Consider the following 22,418-nt stretch of genomic DNA (forward strand, 5'->3'; position numbering starts at 1 on the left):
GACGTATCCAAACCCAGTAGACGAGATTGAGCAGGTGAAACATCTAAGAGGTTTAGTGGAGGAGACTCAAAGGAAACTAGAACCAGAACCCATGCAGGTCAAAATTCATGACACAGTGTTTCCCACGCAAGTTCATCCACCCCACATGAACCATAGACCGTTAGCCATATCTAGTATCATCCAAGAAGGGAGTGAGGACGGGACATCAGAAAGTGCGCATACACCCTTCTTATTGGAAAGGATGTTTAACGAAGGAATACCTGATCCCATTGAGGAATATGAGATTCCATCCTCACCAGTTCCTAGTCAAGGACCTACACCCTGCAAAACGCCAATGAATGTTGCCAAACTAGTGGACTTCATGTCTTCTGAGGTCCGAACCACGATCATAGCAAAGCTGTATGGAGATCCTGAGTTATTCCTTGCACTTCGAGCATTCCTTAACGGAGAGCTACGAACGGGATTACCGCAGTTTGCGCAACCAAATAGGCCTGACTCGATTATGATTGATGAGGAAAATCATGTGCAAACACTTGACTTAGATGGACACGAGTCTGTGATCGAGGTACCCATTAACGAATTAGGGCAGTATTTTGAAGGCGACGAGTCTAATGCGACCCTACCCATCACTACCAAGGGATTAACTATAAAGGGAATTCTTGATGGTGGTGCGGGAGTTAGCATCGTTACAAAAGATTGTTGGGAATCCATGGGAAAACCCCGCCTCAGTGTTACTAACATTGTGGTAAAGATGGCAAACGGTACCATAGCCAAACCTATGGGGATGCTCAAGGATCTTAAGATCAAAGATCTAGGATACAAGGTGCGACATACGTTCATTGTAATGGATTTCTCTAAACACCTTATGTCATATGAAATGATTTTAGGACGACCATTCATGAGGGAAGCACAAATGGTTCACGATTGGTCTAAAAATCATGTCTATTTGCAATTCCAAGACTCTGTCCTTAGAGTGGATTTGGTAACTGGTAAGGTACACCCCTTAGGGAGTAAAACCATTATTGATCATCGCTCTGACACCACAGTTCACTCGGCCCCACTACAATATTGTTACACTTGTAAGAAGGATACAGACATTGGCCAAGATTCTCCTTACATGGATGTGTTACCGGGTATGACGGAATCAGACAATGTGGATTGGGTCCACCTAGCATCAACCATAGACACTTGGGGAAATAGGGGGACGACCTGGGTAACACCTGAGGGGGATGAAATGCGTATACCCTTAAATATGCTACAAGCAATGCATATCGCTTCCGACAAGACTCATCCTAAGGTAACAAAGAAAACATACAAGTGGGTCCCTAAAACTTCTTTAGCGACCATAGCTAGTGCTAAAAAACAGAAGCCTTGTAAGAAATGTACCACTCGCTCCAAGAAAAGTAAGAAAATGTTGCGATGGATCCCTAAACGACTATTGGAAGCCCAAGGCTACTATCAAGGAAATGATCAAATCTGGGTGCCAAAACGTAGATTGTGCTCTTACCTATCACCTGACCCAAGTGAGCCCAATCCCGTAGCTCTAAAACGAATCAATGATCGTGAAAAGAAAAAAATCACAGAATGCTACACAACCGCTCCCGAGCTAGTTTGGGTACCAAAGAAAGAACGATTTGTTCCACCTAGCTCAGGAAGGGGGGAGTCCCAGGAAGATTCTAGCTCATCATGTAATACATCCATAGAGGTAAAAGCTTCTACACAGCCTCCATCTATAGTAGTGGACCTCCATGAAGCTACAAAAGAATCCACACCTCCCAGTGTTCAAGAATCACCTGATGAACCACTTCAAGTTCGATCCTGGGAGAGTACCTTACCACCCTTACAGCTTGACAAGGCACCTAGGGTAATAGAAAACTACTGGCAAAAATCCTCACCTATTACCAACTGGAACAATTGGTTTCAAAGGGTGACAAGCTCATTTCAAACGGTATGATCTACCCAAGGAAGGGGGGAGTGTTTGCTGACAGTCATTATTCACTTGTTTCCCTCTCAACCTTTTTCCCTGACCTCTCAATTCCAATCTTAGGGAATGTACATATAAAGCTTTATACTCACAAAAAAAAAAAAAAAGGAGCAAGAGCAATTAGCAAACGAGTATGCACAATAAAAGCAAAACATTGACTCAGACCTACACATGTCACATCTGGTACAGTGAAACAGAAACCTATGCCATAAAACACCTTTGATCCTCATCACTTGAGTGATGGAGGGTAAGTAAGATTAGTACGATAGGAGTGTTTCTGTTTTAGAGTTGAGTGATTAGAAAAGTTCTCTTTTCCCACTGATGTGCCTCCTAGAGGTATTGTTTGTGTTTCATAGTGTGTACAGGAGCGTGTTGCTATTGATAGGATTTGGATCTTCATGGAACCTTCAAATCAAGCGCGACCATCAACACAAACAGGTGTTTCTTGTCCATTAGCATTGCCCTTATCTTTTTGCATCTATGTTTGTCTGCTTTGATTGTGATTGGTAGCATAATATTCAGCGCATTGGTTAGTATCAAACATTTAATTCAATGTAATCTTTTGTCATAATCACTTGTTTAGGTGTAAAAATCAAGCAGTCCGACTAAGCTAGTTTGACCAAGCTAGGTATTAGAAATCTTCTCTTAATACCATGGGGAATGCCTTCCTAATAAGCAATGGTTACTTAGGTTCTTAATCCGATTTAGGCAGCATTGTATGAAATGTACTAGGGCTTTCTAGTGGGCTTGACCCTATTGACCTTTAGCTTAAGTATTATAAAGGGAGTTTACTAATGTGATGAGCCTGGGGAGGGTAACAGTGTTAAATGATCCCCCAAAGTTACAAAATTAAATGCTGAAAATGAACAAACAAAAAATCAAAGTGCCACAATGTAAAATTTTAAGCTGGAAGAGAAATCTCAGCTTGATTTGGTACTTCACTCACATGTATTGCCTATGGTACTAGAGCCCTAGAGGTTCCCAGTGTGGGTGCTTTTCCTTGAAAAGCAAAAAACCCAAGGCATACAAAATAAGCACACACATCATAATTGAATCAATGTGAAAAGACCTTGGGGGGTCAAAGAAAAAGTAATCAGTCAGGCGATGATTTCATGAGAAATTCCTTTTATGGTAGCTTAACTACAAGGTTTTCTAGATATAGCCTCTAGTCAGCCCTCGAACATGAATACTTGGCTCTCGCGATTAAACAACTTAATTGACCACAGAAAATTAAGAAGCTTACCCATGGTATTAATATTCGATCTCTAGTGCCTTTCGACCGTCAAATTAGCGACCCCGGACTTGTTTAATTTTTTCCCTTTACATCTGTTTATGCATTTGATTACATTGCAATTTAATGTTCATTGCTAACAAATTGTTTGAAATTCTTTTACCAATCAATTTTTCTACCTAAAACTGCATATGCTTTTTAAGAGAATGCAATTACTGTGCCAATGTTGTTTGATTTTGCAGTGACTGAAGAAGGCTAAGGACATTCATCTCAAATGCTCTTCCACCTCGACGAACCAGCTTCAACTCAATAGCTTCCGAGGACGGAATCTACATCAGGAAGGGGGGCATGTTAACCCTCACGGCACACGGACACCTGATCACCTACGACGGACGTGTATTATGTATTTGGTAGAGTCAGGTACCGGGCTTGTCGGACCAATAGGGAAAGGTAGAGTGATCGCCAATGAGAGGCGCACTTTAACTTGGACATTCAAGGGATTAGTTGGTTAAGCATGGGCGCCCAAGTGTGAATGGGGTGAGCTCCTATAAAAGCCAACTAAACCTAATTTTTACTCATTCTCTCATTTGTGCAATTGAAGAGTGCTCTTGCTCCATCTCCATCTTCTTCTTCTTCTTCACCTCCTTGTGTGTGTGTGTGAGAGAGAGAGAGAGAGGGAGAGTGTGTGTGCGATCGAGCATTACGAAGGCACGACGGCGGCGAAGCGGTTGAGCGCGGCACGACTGCAGCTTCTTCTTCATCGCGGCGAGGAATCCACCACGAAGGCGAGCGTAGAGCGGTGAGTGACACACCCTTTGTTTTCTTGAGCTTGCTAGTTTAGGCTTGTTGTGTGCTTGGAGCCGTTTGTGGCTCGCATACGGTGTATTGGCAAGTCCCTTGCTTCGACAGTGCGGCAAGGAGCGCACAGCCTCCAATTGCCATTGCTAGCACAAAAGCTTTCAAAATCTTGGCTATAATATTCACCTCCGGTGGCAGACGTGAGGCATTTAAGCTTGGTTACTGCTTCATTCTCCACAAAGGCTTTCCACCTTTGAAATTTGGAAAACACATCGGACTTATTCTTCATTACATAAACCCATGTTTTTCTAGTCGCATTGTCTATGAATGTTACATAGTACAATGAGCCACCAAGTGAAGGTGTACTTGAAGAACCCCAAAAATCAGAATGAACCAATTCAAGTTTTTTTAATTAAATTTTGTGCTTTTTGAAATTCTACCCTCTTTTGTTTACTATAAACACAATCTTCATAGGACTCTAAGTCCGCTTCTTTCAAACCTGGTAGAAGATTCTTCCATTGAAGGATTGCATTCCTTTGGCACTCATATGTCGAAGCCAATATTGCCACACTGCATTGTCGACTTCTGTAGTTGTTGCACAAGTTAAAGATTGCGTGCTAACAGTATACAAGTAAAGTGTACCAACCTTTTCTCCTTTGGAGACCACCAAAGATCTCTTTGAGATCGTCCAGTGTTTGTTTTCGAATGCAATGTTGTGACATTCATTGCTAGATTGTCCTGTAGAGATCAAATTTTTACAAAGAGAAGGAATGTGCATAACATCATTAAGCTTCCATTCATTTTCATTTGCAATTTCTACACAAACTATACCTTTGCCGACAATTGCACAAGCTTCATCATCTTCCAAGTATACATAGCCAAAATTACCTTTGGTGTAATCTTGGAAATGTTGCTTGTGTGGTGTTGCATGAAATGAAGCCCCAGAATCTACTATCCAGCAATTTGAGAGAATTAGAGCATCTTGCTCTACTTTACCTGTCACATTGGCCTTCAATGTTGGCTTGTTGTCTTAAGAGACTCTGACTCCTTCTTCTTCTTGGACCAACAATCTTTCTTGACATGGCCCTTCTTGCCATAGTTCCAGATGTGCATGAATTGCTCTGCCTTGAGCAATCATGACCCTTTTGATTTTTGAACCTCTCCTTCGATCTTTCCCTCGTTTTCGTTGATAGTGCAACACTTGATGATTCACTTGTGCTTCTTCTTTGCATTTCCTTACTTAGGAGAACACCCACAATATCATCAAACTTAAGAGTCTTTGTGTCAAAGACAGAGTTACTTACAACCATCACAAGGCTGTCCCAACTATTTGATAGAGACTATAGAATAAGGAAGGCTCGCACTTCGTCATCAAAATTGACCTTCACCGATCGAAGTTGACTTATGTTGCTGTTGAATTTGTTTAGATGTTTTTCAACTAAACCACTCTCTGTCATTTTTAATTTAAACAAGCGCTTCATGAGAAATACCTTATTGGATGCTGATGGTTTCTCGTAGAGGCCATCAAGTGACTTCATCAAGTCCTCCGTGGTCTTCATCTCCAAAATGTAGAAGGCCACCGTTGAGACCAAGCTTAGCCAGATTGTTCATAATGCCTTTTGGTTAAGGAAAATCCATGCTTCATCTGCCATCATTGCGGGCTTCTTTACGAGACCTCCTAGTGGAAAATAAAGGTCCTTCTGGTAGAGATAGTCTTTAATCTACATCTTCTAATGTTGGCAGGTTTTGCCGTTGAACTTCTCAATCTTGAGCTTACCTTGCTCCGCCATTACTCCCACTCAATTCAAGGAATCCTTTCCTTGAGATACTTTAGCTACAAGAAAATCTTGCTATGGTACCAGTTGTTAAGAAATAGGGTGTAGTTAAGTAGATGGTTCACCCAATGTGGGCTACATCCACAAGAAAGTAGCCACTCAATGGTTTTAGTACTTCAAACTAGAAGTAGGTTACAAAGGGATTATACCCTTATAGAGCTCCCACCTTGCTTCACTCTCACCACCTCACATACACCTTGTTTCATCAACTTCACAATGAAAATGTGTGTAGAAAAGGTCTCCTTTTATAGGCCAAAAGGGCTACCCTCTCTCATGAGAGGTAACCGTGTGTAGCCGCCCTAGAATGAAATTTAAAGATAAGAGTCAATTATGCTTGGCCTTGCAGTAAATGATGATCAACGCTTTAACCTCTTCATGTATTTCTACATTGTATACTTCTTTGAAACAAGCCTTGCTACTATGTAAAACAACACTAAATCACAAGGGGTGATATAGTTGCCGGCACTCTAACATACTATCAATGACATATCCAAATTCCACTTACTTTCCACCACAAGCAACACAACTACCCAAGGCATGGATTGTCTTGTCACTTTCCACTAAATGCTACTTAGGCAAGAGTGATGAACCCCTCTTCATGGTGTCAATCATGTACTACACAAATCCAATGTGGCTTTGACCTTCCTTGCAACTTGCCTCCGGTTTGTCATACGTACTCTATCAACATGAATACACAAACAAGATCAACTCTACAAAATCAAAAAACCTTAGAAACATAACCCGAACTATTTTAAAATCAGTATTCAAACTACCTCTAGATAGTACCAAGCTTGCCATGAGGAAGTACCCAAACCACCCTAAACCAATGTGGGAGTACAAGTAGCTACCTATCAGATCTAGTAAGAATTTATCAGTACATACACTATCACAATCTACCATCTATAAAGTACAAAATTTGATCCTAGAAAACTTTCAAAATGTGCCAAATAGGACCAAAGGATTCAAAATCAATACCAAAAACCACCAATTAATATCGAAGAGTACTAATTAAAATAGAGCAGAGTTTCAATGCTAGCTATTAGTACCAGCAAAAATAGAGCAAAGTTTTAATGCTAGCTACTGATACCAAAATGCACCAGCTCAACAAAGTGGTACAAATGCTACTCTTTGCACAGCCATGTACACAGTACCAAGATTTTCATAGAAAATACTAAAAGCACCAAAATGAACCAAATAGTACTATGAATACCATCAATGACCTACCCACTAAGACCTAGTTAGTACTAAAGATATACACACTACCAACAGCTTGCATCTAACAGTACCAAAATTCCAAAAAGAAGTACTAGAGAGCACCAAATTCTTCTAAGAGTACCAAATAGAAGGTACAAACTCAAGACAGTAGTACAAATGCTACTCAATTTTACCATGCCCGTAGTACCAAAATTGTCATAAGAAGTACCAAAATAAACCAGCAGACAATACCATCAAGGACCACCGTAATGTACCATCTACTGAGACTTAGGAAGTATCTAAAGTCTAGAGACCACCAAAATCTTATATCTAGCTATACCAAAATGGTAAAAGGAAGTACCAAATAGTTTCTAAGAGTAGCAAGTAGAAGAGACATACACAATAAGACAACACAAACATTACCCTAGGATACCATCTCCACAACACCAACATGGGCATATGAAGTACCCAAAAAAATAAAATGAGAAGAAAATTACCATATGTAAAAAGGAATTTTCTTATCAAGGACCACCAATTCACTTCCCACTCTTAGCTAGGCAATACGAAAAGTAAAGGCACTACCAAATAACTTCATCAAAAATATTTAAAATGGTCAAAAGAAACACTTGAAAGCACCAAATCTTTCAAAACGAAAACTAGAAACAATAGATTATTGATGCTAACAACTAGTACGATATAGTACCAATTCAATAGACCACTATAGTTACCACCCTCTCCTACCATGTGCATAGTACCGAAACGGCCATACAAAGTAGAAAAAGCACCAAAGTGGACCAATAGTGCCATCCATAAAAAAGACCTTTGAATAGCATAAAGGACTGCCTATGCATGAAGCAACAACTACCTACTCAAACCTAGGAAGTACCAAGAGTACAAACACTAGCAAAAGCTGTAAATTGATAATACCAAGAGTTGGGAAAAAGTAATATAAAAACGACCAAATGTTCCTAGGAGTACCAAATAGAAATAGATCATAGAACTAATGCTACAACAAAGTCTATTCAAAGTTTCAAAAAGGTGTAAACCAAGACGAAGTGGTTATGTGTAGGAAACCAATTTCTTTTTGAATCTCTCCAATGCCTTGCTTGATTTTGAGAATCCCCAACATGTGTTTGGTGGCTTCCATATCCATCTTCGTCTCCTTTATTCTTGATTGTGCAAGGATCTTGCTAACATAGCTCTTTCAGTAGGGCTTTGTACATCTTAATGTCCACCTTTGATATGTTAGCCACTTTCTAAGAACCCTCACACATTGGGAATTCTTGATAGAATCCTTGAGATGCAACATCATAATGAAGGTAGATATGGTACCAGTAGGGAAACATCATATTCAAAGTAGATATGGTACCATTAGGGATCCTTCTAGGATTGAATCCAACTCAACAAGGTAATTATGCATAAGACCTTCACACCCAAGCTCTACCTCTATGGATATGTTGCATTATGATGGTATTGATCAAGGAAAGAAAGACTATTGTTCTGTGAGCAACCATTTACCTTTCTCTAGGTCTCTATCTTCCCCTCCAATCCTACTAGCCTAACTCTGCATATATGTGGTACACTTTCATCGTTGTCATTAGGAAAATTTTGAACTCATTTTTGGGCCTTTTAAGAGTGCCACATCATCAAAGTTGTACAAAAGAAAGAAACCCGGTAGACCCCTCTAAATATTGCTTAGAACCCCATGATATGACCTATCATTGGAAAGTTCTTGAAAAATGGATTCTAAAGAGCCAAGGTCCGAAAAGTTTAGATGACTTCTATGAAAGTTATGCCATTTTTTTTTCAATCATCCAGGTTTTGTTACCTTTACGATAATCTAAAATCACCTTTTGATCTAGATCTACATGAAGGCAATGTCCGATACATGCATGCTATATATCAATAGATAGCATTTGAAGAGTAGATTCTAAATATCCAACCTCCGACAAGTTTGGATCTTATTTGCAAAAAAATTACCGATCCCCACTTTTTGAAAGCTATGCCACATCAACAATTCTTACAAGGCCCATTTTTGAGTCCAAATTTTTCTTAATGTGGCCCAAGTGACTTTGTGGTGCTCATATATTTTTTTGGCTACATGGAACCTTTCAAAACACATAGCAACATGCAAACTTCATTGTCATCTCACCACAAGATAGGGGCTTGATAGACATTATGTAAGAGTAGCTTGCAATCTTGTGGTAGGTGAGTGTGAACATGGATTAAATAGCTCTTGGAATTATTTTTGATGTTTATGCTTGAAATCTTTCATCCAATGACATTCCAATAGGTTGGACTTGCACAAATCCTTTGTCATCATGCCTTCCATACCAACTCATATCCTTTTTGAAGCTTTGTAGGATGTATTGAAGAATTTAGTGAGCTGTGGGTATTTCTCCATATTGTTTTTTCCTGAAACAAATTTAATGATCCTTAATGTTTTATTTTTATTAAAAAAATTCAATATTTTCCAATGCTCAAATGGTTGAAATTAGAAAGCATAATGGCCTAGTGTTGTATAGTTCAAACATAGAATTGCATAGTATGAAATGTGCACCAACTTTGGTGTTCTAAGGTACCCAAATTTGTACTATCAAACAACATGTACGTTGTCAATGCACACATTCCTAGACCCTAATGACTACACAGTAGCCACAATAGTATGTGCAAAGCATCTACATGCATGAACAAGCAGAGTAAAATCATGGAGCATTATCTCACTTGTTGGTTTTTAGCTTCATGTACTCCTTACCAAAAAGCATGGACGTTCTCTTTGATCCCTCCACCAACGTTTGGCATACTATTAAGCACCTAGTCCCATCTATGAATATCCTATAATGAGACTGTGATAGGGGATCTCAAGCGACCTAATCTAGCTCATAGTGGGTAGCCCGGACCCTAGTTCTTGTTTTTTTTAAAACCTCACTATGACCCTCTCAAAAGGGTATGCATGCTCAAGATTCAAAGAAACTACCATAGTTGCCAAAGTTGGCACCACATGAGTGTGCTAGGAATTATCCCCAAACTTTGTCCATACAACACAAAAGGATAGAACAAAATCTATGTATATACATAAACAAGCACCAAATCAAGAAAAAACTCAAAAAGTAGTCAATCTTCACCTCAAGTAACATCTACATTATCATGCATAAGAGGCATAATCAATCATAACTATATAATACTACCAAAAGTGCATGAAATGTGTTATATGCAGGCATCACATGAATATAAAATAGGTCAAATCTCCATAACTTTCATAAAGCATCAAGGGTATCTCTAATCTCACATAAAGGGAGCATACACAAAAACAAAATTCAATGGAAACTGCACACGGTTGTAAGTAGACTCAACTGAACAAAAGAGGAGTCACATACGATAAGCAAGCCATTACTAACCATAGTCATACATAGCCAAAGCCACATAATTGTAAGTAGACTCAACTGAACAATAGATAATCACATATGATAAGCAAGCCATAACTAACCATAGTCATACATTACCAAAGCCACATGGCTATTACTTTCAAAAACATCAAATGAGTTAACTCAAGAGGATTATTAATAGGCCAAAATATATACATTTAAGTTTACATTAAAGGGGAGTGGGGGGGTTTTCAAATACTCCCTTATTATAAATATAATATGTATATTGGGATATTATTAATAATTGCTTGAATGCACATGATATATGGAGATTTTGATTAGTGATCACCCCTAATCCAAAGCATGAGAGATCAAAGAGGAGCATACATTGTCCAAATCATCTGTGCTGTCTAGATTGCAATTGAATTGTTTGAATGCTTTCTTCATTATTGGCATGGCAGGCCTTGTGATTTAATCGCTTGGTGAAACCAAAGGTATCAACACAAGATTCTTATAAACAAGTGATAAAATCACGAGGCCTGTCATCTGTAGGTGAAAATTGTTCCTCACAAAGCAAAAAGCACAGGCCCCAAAAAAGTTACAAGCCTTTTGCATGTTCCAGTTTCAGATTGCTAGGAATTCTATTTTATGGGTCACTTGTTCTTATGAGCCTTCAAACTTTGAGAAGTACCAAGACTCAAGAGGAAGAGTGCTTTATTAAATAAAGAGATACTTTCAAGGGAAAGGGGGGGGGGGGGGGGGGGGGGGGGGGGGTGTCTCCCAAAGATTGAATTTCTTAATTTGTTGTCTTTAAACAAATATCCTACTTCTGTCAGGCTAGATGTCATCTCTCTCTCTCTCTCTCTCTCTCTCTCTCTCTCTCTCTCTCCACAGATTCGACCTAAAACCCTATTGCCATGGGGTGCTCTCTCTATATATCTCTTTTTTCCTTTCTCATGCAAGCTCATGTCGTGATTGTTAAGACTCAAAACCATCTATGCTATTTGAAAAAATCACATACAAAGTAGCTATTTTGAGTATCTCAACGACCCTCACAATTTTAAGACCCTTTATACTACAAGTAGTTCAATATGGTGTTAGGTTAGCACTCAGGAGATTCTATGGGTGGAGAGCATGCTGGTGAAACAGGCGATGTAGGGGTTCTCTACAAAGCACTACAGGTTGCATGCTTGCAAAGGTCAGTGTGATCTGCGATCTCTCTCTCTCTATCTCTCTCTCTCTCTTTCTCTCTCTCTCTCTCTCTCTCTCTCTCTCTCTCTCTCTCTCTCTCTCAGCCAACCCAAACACATGAACAGTGGAGGGTGTTGGTGATGGTGATGACATAAATGTTGAAGATGGATGCACTGCCAATCTGGTCTCTTGGTAGGTTTACCAGTGTAGATGACAGCATGTGCACTCTACATGCAACACTTTTATTCAGTTGTTGACATCGTGAATTCACTGCCCTTGTTGGCCTTGCACTAGAGCAAACAAGGCCTAAACCACAAGACATGTAGCAGGATAAGCAGCTGTAATGAGGAGTCCAGCATGTGATGCTATGGATGTGTCCACTTTGTGGAGAGTAGGGGTGGAGAATCAATAGACGGGTCGGTGTGGGCAGCAGCGGGGTGAGGTGTACGTGAGGAGATGGCAAGCTGGGGTTTAGCACATTGGTATGTCAAGATGCCTGCGAACATGGCAAGCTGGTGGAAGATAGACAAGATGGGTGGAGGGCTTCAAGCTCTCTCTCTCTCTCTCTCTCTCTCTCTCTCTCTCTCTCTCTCTCTCTCTCTCATATGTACGCACACACACACACACACACACACTCACACCCATATATATTATAGCCTGGTTTTGAACGAGGGGGTCATCTTTGTCGACAAACGAGAGGAAGGACATGATGCATGTGGTCACAGACGTCACTGTCGCTTCCACAACTACAATAAGCCGCATACCACTCATCAAGGACCAGGGTTGTTGTGGTCATCATAACAAATGTGTCCCTTTCAAGGTTCGCTTGGATCCAAGGCTCGGGAAAATCTAAAATCTGAACAAGTAAAATATCCCCCTCAACTTGACCCGAGCCGGCTTCGCCAAATTTGAAAGAGCTGAATCCTTTTCGAACATGAGCTGGATTTGTTCCCTTTGAACGACTTTTCAAAGATTTTTTGTTGTAAATGAAAGATAATTACTTTATCTTCTATATTAGAGCTAAGCTTTAATGTTTCTCCTTCAAAGTTCATATCCACAGTCCAAACTTCATTTACTCATTACTACAAATCAATGTTTAAGACTAGTTTATAGAGTTGAAAAGCTCAAAAAAACTATCAAAGAGTTACAATCGACACAACAATGAAGAACAAAGATAACCTGTAGCATTTTTTAGCCAATCGGAGATGTCTATAGTGGCTCTCGACAACCGACTTTGATAAAATGCTACAAAATTGCAAATTTAAAACATAAGAGATACTCGTAAGAATAATAAGCTATATATTCATTGTCATGCAATCTCACATCACCATAGACATTGAAAAAGCTTGAATTTGACCTTTTTGGTAGAAAATTGAGATTCGTATTTTTTGTTTCCTCAAACTGCAACACTCTGCAAAGCGACATTTATAAAAGTATAAAGTAGAACTTAAAGTAATTGGCATAAACGAGAGAGTAGGGGGATCGAACCCCATTACCATCGGCTTTGATGGCTATTCCAGGCTCTCTTGGGGGAGAAGAGAAGCAAATCCTCTCAGCCAAGACCAATGGCATATTGGATTTACTCCTCTTCTCCCCTTTCAAAATTAGTATGGTAGATGAAAAAGAATAATCAAAAGTAACAAATAAAAGCAGTAGATAGGCATACCTTGTTTATTGTAGAATCAAACTACATATACCTTGTGACGTGAAGACCTTCTATGTTGATCTTCAAAAGTGCATCCAAGGATTGTAACTCCATACTGTTTCGCAATTTCGTCTTAATCCTTGTCCGTGCGCTAAATCCTCTCTCACATATAGCATTAGAAGAGCATTTCACTAAAGCAATCTGACAAACAGTCAAAATATTAGGATACGAGTCTCTCCATGTTGCATTGCAAGCGATTGCAGTTGCAACATCTGGAAGACTAAAACGTACCCAACTAATAGCAACCTATTGCTTGAAATTACGAAATTCACTAATAAAATCATCCTCATCGATCAAAGCAGCAGAATTTATAATCTCCAAAGACTTCATTTTACCATAAAAGGAAGCTATTTCTTTTGCCTCTGACTTACCATAATTTCATAGAGCTTTCTCTAATACTGGATGTTGTGCTGGAACTAAAACACCTAGCTTACTCAAAATGGAATTGTCAACAAACCGTTCTTGAAGAGAGGTGATAACCTTCTTCGAAAAAGAAACCTGAAACTCTAAAGCACGCATTAGATCCTTGCCAAAGATATCTCTCTCTATCTCAATATCAAAAAACTTTTTGCCACGAATAGCTTCTCGTAAGTAAAACAGAAAACCTTTCTCTGGCCCATATTCTTGCAAAAAACTATAACCACTTGTATCAAGAATAAGTTCATTCTCATCAACATCAAGAGGATCAATATAATACTGCTGAATTAAATTGATCTCTTGTTGAATAATCGCAGACACAGTGGTAACATCTACAAACTCGTTTTGAAATAACTTACTAACTACAGACATGCCTTTCAAAATATCTGCTAAAAAGAAAAGACAATAAATGTTTTCAAACTTTGAAAGATCAGCAAAAAGACTTGGAGCTTTTTCTTTTGTCTCCATCAAAATGGCATCAAGAGAAGAACATACCTTGCCTATTGCAGATGCACGACTTAGCCACCTGGCATCAAATGTGTGCTCTAATCTCAAGATCGGGCACGCCAAATCCTCCTGAGTGATCCTTAACTCGGCAAGCCTCTTGTTAGAGTGATTGAAATGTGTGGCAATCGAATTAACAAGCTTCTCTAACGTTATTGCAATATCTGAATTCTTTGCAATAGAAGAGACAGCCAAAGCTGTCCTATGAGCAACACAATCGGAATAGATGTTAGAAATGGATTTACATGTTTTTTAAAAAGCGTTGAAACACCATTCTCTGACCTTGTCATGGTTGAACACCTATCAGAACCAAAATCGATTAGCTTTGAAAGATCAAAATCATTTTTTTTCAACTCATCAAGAACAACATTAAAGATAGAATTGGCAGTTCCATCACTTACACGAACTATGCCATAAAAGCTATAGGTGGGAATGCAATCATCAACGAGGTAGGACAAATAGATAATTAAGTGTCCATGCTTACTAATATCATTAGACTCATCAATCAAAACACCAAAGAAAGGACTTTGAGAAACTTTTTTCAAAGTGGAGCTCATGAGACACTTACCCATACAATAAACCATCTCCACACAAGCCTTGTCATCATTGTACAAGGATGTGGAATATGGTACTCGACAATCTTGCAAAAGAGAAATCATGTCAGTAAATCCATAAAATGCATAATTTTTCTTTGCCATATGATATGCGACCCTAAAGAGAGTAAAGAGAGCCTCATCTTTGAAGTTTTCTTCCCTCTTCATGCTATTTTGAATGCCTTCCTTTCCTTCTAAGAGGAAAGCATCCATTGCATTCACATGGCAATCGGTTCGACAATGAGCTTTTAAATTACTAACCTTAAAATTAACTGAACCATCTTTAGAATATGCACTATGGTGATGAGGATACTTTAAACAGAACTTACAATACAATTTGGCTTCTTCTTTGTTGTATACGAGCCAATCAAACTTTTCTAGCCAATCGTCTTGGAAAGAAGCACATGCCTCAATCCTTCTCTGCAATTCTAACCTGTCTGCTAAAGATAATGAAGAAATATCATCAGTAGAAACTGTCTTTGTCAAGTTAGATGAATCTCCTTTCGTTTTCTTGGAGTTTATCTTAGAAGGTTCAAGCCGTGCCCATTGAAGAAGCGTACCTTGTCGTTTTTTATTACCTTTTGCATCTCTTTTATTACCCTTGCCGGAATCATTTAAGTCCATTTAAAACAATCTATAACAACCATATAAACGCAAAAAAAAACTTTAGGTTTACAAATGCGTAAAACTTTAAGCACAAAAATTTTCAACTACATGAAAGTAATATGTAGCAAGCGGAAAAATTAGAGACACGTTACGAGATTTATCGGCTCAAGAATCAAGGTGGACTACAGTCTCGACTCTGCCCGCGAACAAGTTGCGGCAAGCTTTGTGCTATTTCTTAGTCGAGTTTCTTTCCAAAGGTGTTTTTTCTTTGATCTTGATTCTCTTTGCGTCTTTTCTTTGAAGCTTGAAAAAGCGGTCACTGTCACACCTAACTCCTTACTCTTCTTGCACTACAATAATCTTTTGCTTATCTGTTGTGAGTCGTGACGTTGTGACCTGACCTCGTTAATGAAGTTTGAACACAAGCCAAATCGGCAACAAGCCTGTCCTCTGTCAATGAATACAAGCCAAATCGGGATTCGGCAGCAAGCCCTTAAGGGCCAAGGCTTATTATATTACAACGCACCTCACTCTCCAGAAAGCAGCGCAAACTTCAAAGGCAATGTCTGCTTTCCTCTGCTGCCATTTTCCCTGGCGCAAACCTTACAACAAGCCCTGGATTCTGGATTCTGCCGTAACCTGTTGAAGTTCCAACACGACTCACAACTCACGAGCCAAGGCCCAAAACGGCAGCAAGGCAAGCTCCTTCTTCCCAAAACGGCAGCCAGGCAGCGCCAACCTCAAGAGTCAAGCCCTCGCCCAGGCTCACGTTTATAACTATCTACAGCCTGCGCAACACAAAGCTACAAGCTCAGGGCCTCAGGCCTTGATTGAGCGCAAGCAGAAAATCGTTGTTCAGTGTTGATGGTTGCATGCAATGATCAATCGACTGTACTTCTACTGCGCGTGCGAGACAGAGAATGAAAAGCGACGTTTAAACTTTAGGCCTTAGAAGTTAGGGTACCCATAAGTTGTAACGCTTCGATAATTCGATGATTAATAATGTACTTTAGTCTTTGAATGTACAATGTGTTGGAACGAGGGCTAGGGTGGATGCAGCCTGAGGAGTTCCATGGCGAGGAGGTTCGATGCAGAGCAAGAAGAGGGAACGAGAGATGGAGAGAGAGAGAGATTCGACACAGCAGAATGAAAAAAAACTCACGCTATTCTTCTTCTCTATTTTGATTGATGTGTAACCTTTTACATATATAGGCTAAACTAACCATGCAAACTCCACTTGTGGAGTGGCTCATAACTAAAAGCATCTGCATGCCATAGGAGGCTTTCCCACGGGCTGGCCGACAAGGGCTTGAACCCAACAATCCCCCCCTCAAGCCCGAACTGGACAAGAAACTCATGATACCACGAGTTTTTGGTATACTCGTCAACCGTGAGTTTTAGGTTTTCTCACAACCAAGGATTTCTGGTGTATCCATAACCTGGTGCTAGATTAGTAACCCCCCCTTGAACAGATAGGGTGTAGGTCAAAAAAGTTAGCTACCAAAAATGGAATTTTTGGTTTACTGCCAAACCTTGGGTTTAAGGTTTACCCAGTAACCTCACGAGAAGTGGGACAAAAAATAGGCTGAGAACTGACAAAAAATTGGGAGGTCTTACCACTTATAGATGGCAGTGTCTATATCCCGTACAAAATTTGGCATGACTGACAATAGAGAAACTAAAAGAAGGCTTTGACTGAAAAATATATGACTGTGTTGACAAATAAACATAAAACTTCTATGACCAGATAAAAAATAGTTTGTGAAGTCTTGTACCACAATCTCGAAGCAGATCTTCATCTTCTGCATCTGTTGATGTACCGAAAGCTCGAAGCAAAGTGTTGAAAAAATCATAGGTGGCTTGCTTATCACATGAGCTATGATTTTTGGATAAGCCTTGTTGTTCTTCTTCGGCATCACTTTTATCGGGCACAATTATTGTTGTCAAGCCGATGGAAGTGCCACAAGACGCTCTTGAACCGGCTTTTAAATGCTTTCACTTCTTGAGTATTGCCAGCTTTTTGAAATGCTGCAAATATTGCCAAAAATGCTCCTTTACTTGTTGCTTTTCGAGATGCTGTATTGTGCAAAGTTTCCCTATTAATAAGCTTAACTGCTGCCTTTTGATATGCTAGGATCATCGATGCCTTGACTTACACAAAACAGCGTTTTAGAAAGCTGTGAAATTGCCAAGCTCAACAAAACTACCTTACAATGCTTTTTGAAAAGCTATGTTGTGTGAACAATTGCCCAACTCTGCCAAGCAGTGTTTGTAGGTGCAAATTTAGGTACCCTTTTGAGATGCTCTTCTACGCAGCAAAGGCAACGTTTTGAGAGGCTTGTCTAGTCCCTGCCAATTGGGTGCTCATATAATAGCGTTTTGAGATGCTACCGGATATGCTGCTTGTTGAGATGCTAGCCCGCCGTTTCTGTCTGCCTGGGAACAACCGCCACACCGTGGCCTTTTGAGATGCAAGTGAGATGGATGCCGCCTGCTACACCTAGACGTCACAAAACAGCAGCGTTTTGAGAGGTGGCCTGTCTGCCTGTGAGCGCCAAGCTCTGATACCAGTTGTTGGAACGAGGGCTAGGGTGGATGCAGCTTGAGGAGTTCCATGGCGAGGAGGTTCGATGCAGAGCAAGAAGAGGGAACGAGAGATGGAGAGAGAGAGAGATTCGACACAGCAGAATGAAAAAAAACACACGCTATTCTTCTTCTCTATTTTGATTGATGTGTAACCTTTTACATATATAGGCTAAACTAACCATGCAAACTCCACTTGTGGAGTGGCTCATAACTAAAAGCATCTGCATGCCATAGGAGGCTTTCCCACGGGCTGGCCGACAAGGGCTTGAACCCAACACAATGTACTGTGTACAACTTATCCCGCTTCCCAAAATTTCCCAACCTGAGTTCGAATCTCCCATTCAAACTTCAAAGTTCAAAGCCTGGGCTTGGACTCTGGAGGACAATCTTTGAATCTTGTATAGTATACATAAAAATAAATAAATAAATATATATATATATACATTAAAAGCCTCTTCAACATAAAGGGAGCTTAAGTTTTGCCTTTTCCAATTAAAATGAACAGGCCGCGAGCCTTTTATGCTAAAATTTGAGAAAGTTCCCCAAACCTCCTCCCTGGAATTTGAGACGGCCCCATGGAAATTTGAGCAGGCTTTGGATAAAGAGAACCTATCTTTTCCCGAGCCCTACTTGGATCCACAGAGAGGAGGACGAAGCACCCAGTCATCGTTGAGAGGGAGGGACCACTAGCAAGGCCCTGTAAAACTCGGAGTCTGCTAGTCAGGGGAGTAGTCAAGCGGCCGAGTCAAGCCAATAATCGACAGACGCACAAAGCTGCCCAATTTTCTCTCCACTGGGGCATCGTCCCCAAACTCATTACTTAGTCATGAAGGTTGCACAAGAAAAGAGGTTCGAGACTCTAATTTCGAGCACGTTCAATGATATAATCTTGGAAAAAGTCTTCTCTCATTATCTTTTGAGAGAAAACATGAGATTGTCACCCACTCACTGTCACCCGTAACTTTCTCATGAGTGCTCACTACAGCACCCACCAATCAAACATTTTCATTCTTTATTTTATCTTTTTAAACTACATATGAGATTTTTCACTAACAAAAAGGGAACACATCACTATGTCCTTAGCCCTTTAGGCAAGCCAAAAAAAATTATGTGTTAAGACCTACTACATGCAAATTGCACAAAATCTATAAAGTTGTTGTCCCTGAAGAATGAGGTATCTAGGGCGGTATCTATGACATTCTGGATTGTGCTGCACAGCCCAATTTGCATCTCTTTCTTGCATTTTTATGGTGAACACTCGCAAGGCCTTCCATAATTCATTCTTTGGGCCACGTCAACGACAGAAGTCCCCATTGTGAGCAAGCCATTATGCACATTCGTAGAGGTGCCTGGTATGCTAACACTTGTGTCTTTCAAAGATCATGACAAGAAGCTACTTGCTCTCTTGTGACTCTTGAGGCACTGAGGCTACTTGATCATGGCCCCCCGCCCCTTGCGAGTTTGTGCAGCAGCAGCACTCGTGGCCGTGCTACTCTACGCTGCAGCGTCCATCACCTTGCTTCCGTACTTGCTCCTCCCACATCGCCCTCTCCCGGTTTCCTCCTCCCATTCTGATGATGAGGTCCTTACGGATTTCTTCACCTGCGTCCCAGGCTCCAATCATCCATGTGCCGGCAATGAAAGCAGTTTCTTCTTTGGCCTTGCCACCGCTCCTGCCCATGTCGAGGACACACTCGATGACACATGGCTACAATTCGCCCGGCACACACATCGCCCCGTCGCGGCATGGCATACTGTGCCTCTGCCGCATGAGCGCCTCCGTTTCTGGTCAGACCCTGACTCTGAATTGCGCTTTGTGAAAGAAAGTGGAGCCTCTGTGTTCCGCCTCGGCATTGATTGGGGGCGCGTTGTCCCGACAGAGCCTCTCAATGGAACACCCTCAGCAGTCGACCATGAAGCTGTGAATGGCTACTTTCGCATCTTGCAGATGGTGCGCACCCACCGTTTGCACATCATGGTTACTCTCTTCCATCACTCTCTTCCAAAGTGGGCCATTCCCTATGGAGGATGGGTGGCGCCCCGGACCATAACCTACTTCGTCGAGTTTGCAGCCTTTGTCAGAGAGAGCTTCGGCCACCTCGTGGACTACTGGGTCACGTTCAATGAACCCCACATCTTTGTCTTATCCTCCCATTGCTTGGGCACATGGCCACCGGGACGCAAGCTATCTGGCCTTAACTCCCTCCTCTGTTATTCCCGAATCGGTGCTTTTGGAAGAGCTATGGATGCCATTATTGAGGCTCACAAGTTGGCATATAGAGCTCTCCATGAAGAAGGTAAGAAAGAAGATGATGCTCCTGTAGGGGTGGCTCATCATGTGGGGGTTATAAGGCCATACAGTGTGCTGGATGTCCCCATTGTGCTCATGGCAAGGTGGTTAACTCAGTATCATTGGATTGATCACATTAGAGATCATCTAGATTTTTGCGGGTTGAATTACTATGGGCAGGAGGTCTTGTCATCGGCAGGCCTGATGCTTGACAATGATGAAGAATATAGCGAAGCAGGGAGGGGAGTATATCCAGATGGGCTTTATGAGATCTTGCTGGCCTTTCACAAGAGATATAAGGATGCGAGCCCAGGGCGTGCTCCGTTTAGATATATCATTACAGAAAATGGAATCGCCGATGCTCGCGACATACTCCGTAAGCCTTATCTGGTTGAGCATTTACTGGCTCTGAGTGCTGCCATGAGTGTAGGGGTTCCTGTGGATGGATACCTGCATTGGACAGTTTCAGACAATTGGGAGTGGGCGGATGGTTACTGCCCCAAATTTGGTCTCATAGATGTGGACAGGGCCCAAAACCTCACCCGCCGCGCTCGCTCTTCATTCTATCTTTACCAGCAGATTGCAAAGAGTGGGGTCATTACAGGTGAACAGAGGCAGGTTGCATGGCATGCTCTACAGAGAGAGGTCAAAGAAGGTGGGTTTAGGCCCTTCTGTAGGAAGGCTGATCATTTTGGGCGCATGTGGGCGGACGGTCTGGACACGCCCATTACACGACCCTTATCGGAACGAGATTGGCGCCTAGGCCACTATCAAATTCATGGTTTCCCCAAATATGCAGCTCGCTCTCTTAAAGTTGCTGAGATGCTACTCTTTGATTTGGTGAATTTCCTGTTCGGCGGGTTTTATGGGAATATAAGTTGGCCCTCTGAGTTGAGGGTTGGGGAACTATAGGCCATTGGGGGGGGGGGGGGGATGAAATGCCATTTCATCAGCCCCAATTTTAGATGGAGGAGAATTCTTGGTTTTGTGTTGTATGTACTACATTGTGGAGAAATGTATTGTCTATATTTGGAAATACGGCAACGCTGTGCAAGGCATATTGCAAGGCAGCAAATAGTTGAGTAGAAGTGACCTCACAAAAACCTAGACTATTTGGTAATGCATGTTTACTGTTATTGATTTGCTCTTGTTTTAAAATGAGTGTAGGGAAAGTTGAGAGCTGAGAATGTGGTGTGCTTTCACCATGATTGTATTCAAGCTCATGGGCGAAGTGCCAAAATGTATCACATAGCGAGTTGATGAGACTTAGGATTTGGCACTTAAGATGGCATGACATTTTTCCAATCACTCCTTTGTTACAATTGTTTCCACTAGCTGGGATAGTACAATGCAGGTATAATCACTTATATATTAGAGTAGGGCTATTCTTTGATGCTGCCTCAAACGTGGAAAATAATGTGGATTGTTTAGGAAAGAGGTCCACATTATCTTCATTATCCACAATTAAAATGATCAATAACACTTAACACAAGGTAAGTGTTCCCTTACATGAGCTTATTAACTCTATCCATGACCGTCAATGAGCTCTACACCACCAATCAAAGCCATGCAACTAGAGCCTAAGGTATAGCTTTATGACTCTTCTTAAGGATTTATAATTACCTCTAAGAACTATCATGCTATATTGACTTTGAGAGGAGAAGCCAAACAATACCATTCATGGCTATGAATAGGGCTCCAATGGTGCTGGGAACAATCTTCCAAATTGGAATCTTCTTCCATCTCCCCAAGGCAGCCCATGCAGGCGTATGTCACAATTAAGCATATGTTGCCAACATACATGTAAGAGGACTCAAATTGGATAGACCAGACGTCCCTATCACCTTAAGGTTTTGGGGTCTAAATGGCTAGCCCGGGTTGGGAAATCTCTTAGTTGAGTGTGCATGTGTGGTGATAGTATTGGGATAGGTGACCTCCCAGGAAGTTTGTCCCCTTGGATTTCTTGAATGGTTTTCTATATGGTATCAAAGTCGGGCATTGTGCCTTGTAGTTTAAATGCAAAGTGGCTGGCACTGGTAAGCTCTAAGACTCGTTGGAAGCGAAGTGGCCTCGTGTGTTAGGTCCTTTCTAATAATCCTCGGTGAATTGGCAACGGGGG

At 41.0% G+C, this 22,418-nt stretch overlaps 2 pseudogenes; one reads left to right on the forward strand and one right to left on the reverse strand.

The window, feature by feature from the left end:
* Positions 1–12,807: 12,807 nt before the first annotated feature.
* Positions 12,808–15,441, reverse strand: LOC147459776 (uncharacterized; annotated as a pseudogene).
* Positions 15,442–19,303: 3,862 nt separating this feature from the next.
* On the forward strand, positions 19,304–21,622 carry LOC147459777 (galactolipid galactosyltransferase SFR2, chloroplastic pseudogene; annotated as a pseudogene).
* Positions 21,623–22,418: the final 796 nt, after the last annotated feature.

The sequence above is a fragment of the Adiantum capillus-veneris genome, chromosome 4 (assembly GCF_014529385.1).
Source record: "Adiantum capillus-veneris isolate H3 chromosome 4, ASM1452938v2, whole genome shotgun sequence".
NCBI lineage: Eukaryota > Viridiplantae > Streptophyta > Polypodiopsida > Polypodiales > Pteridaceae > Adiantum > Adiantum capillus-veneris.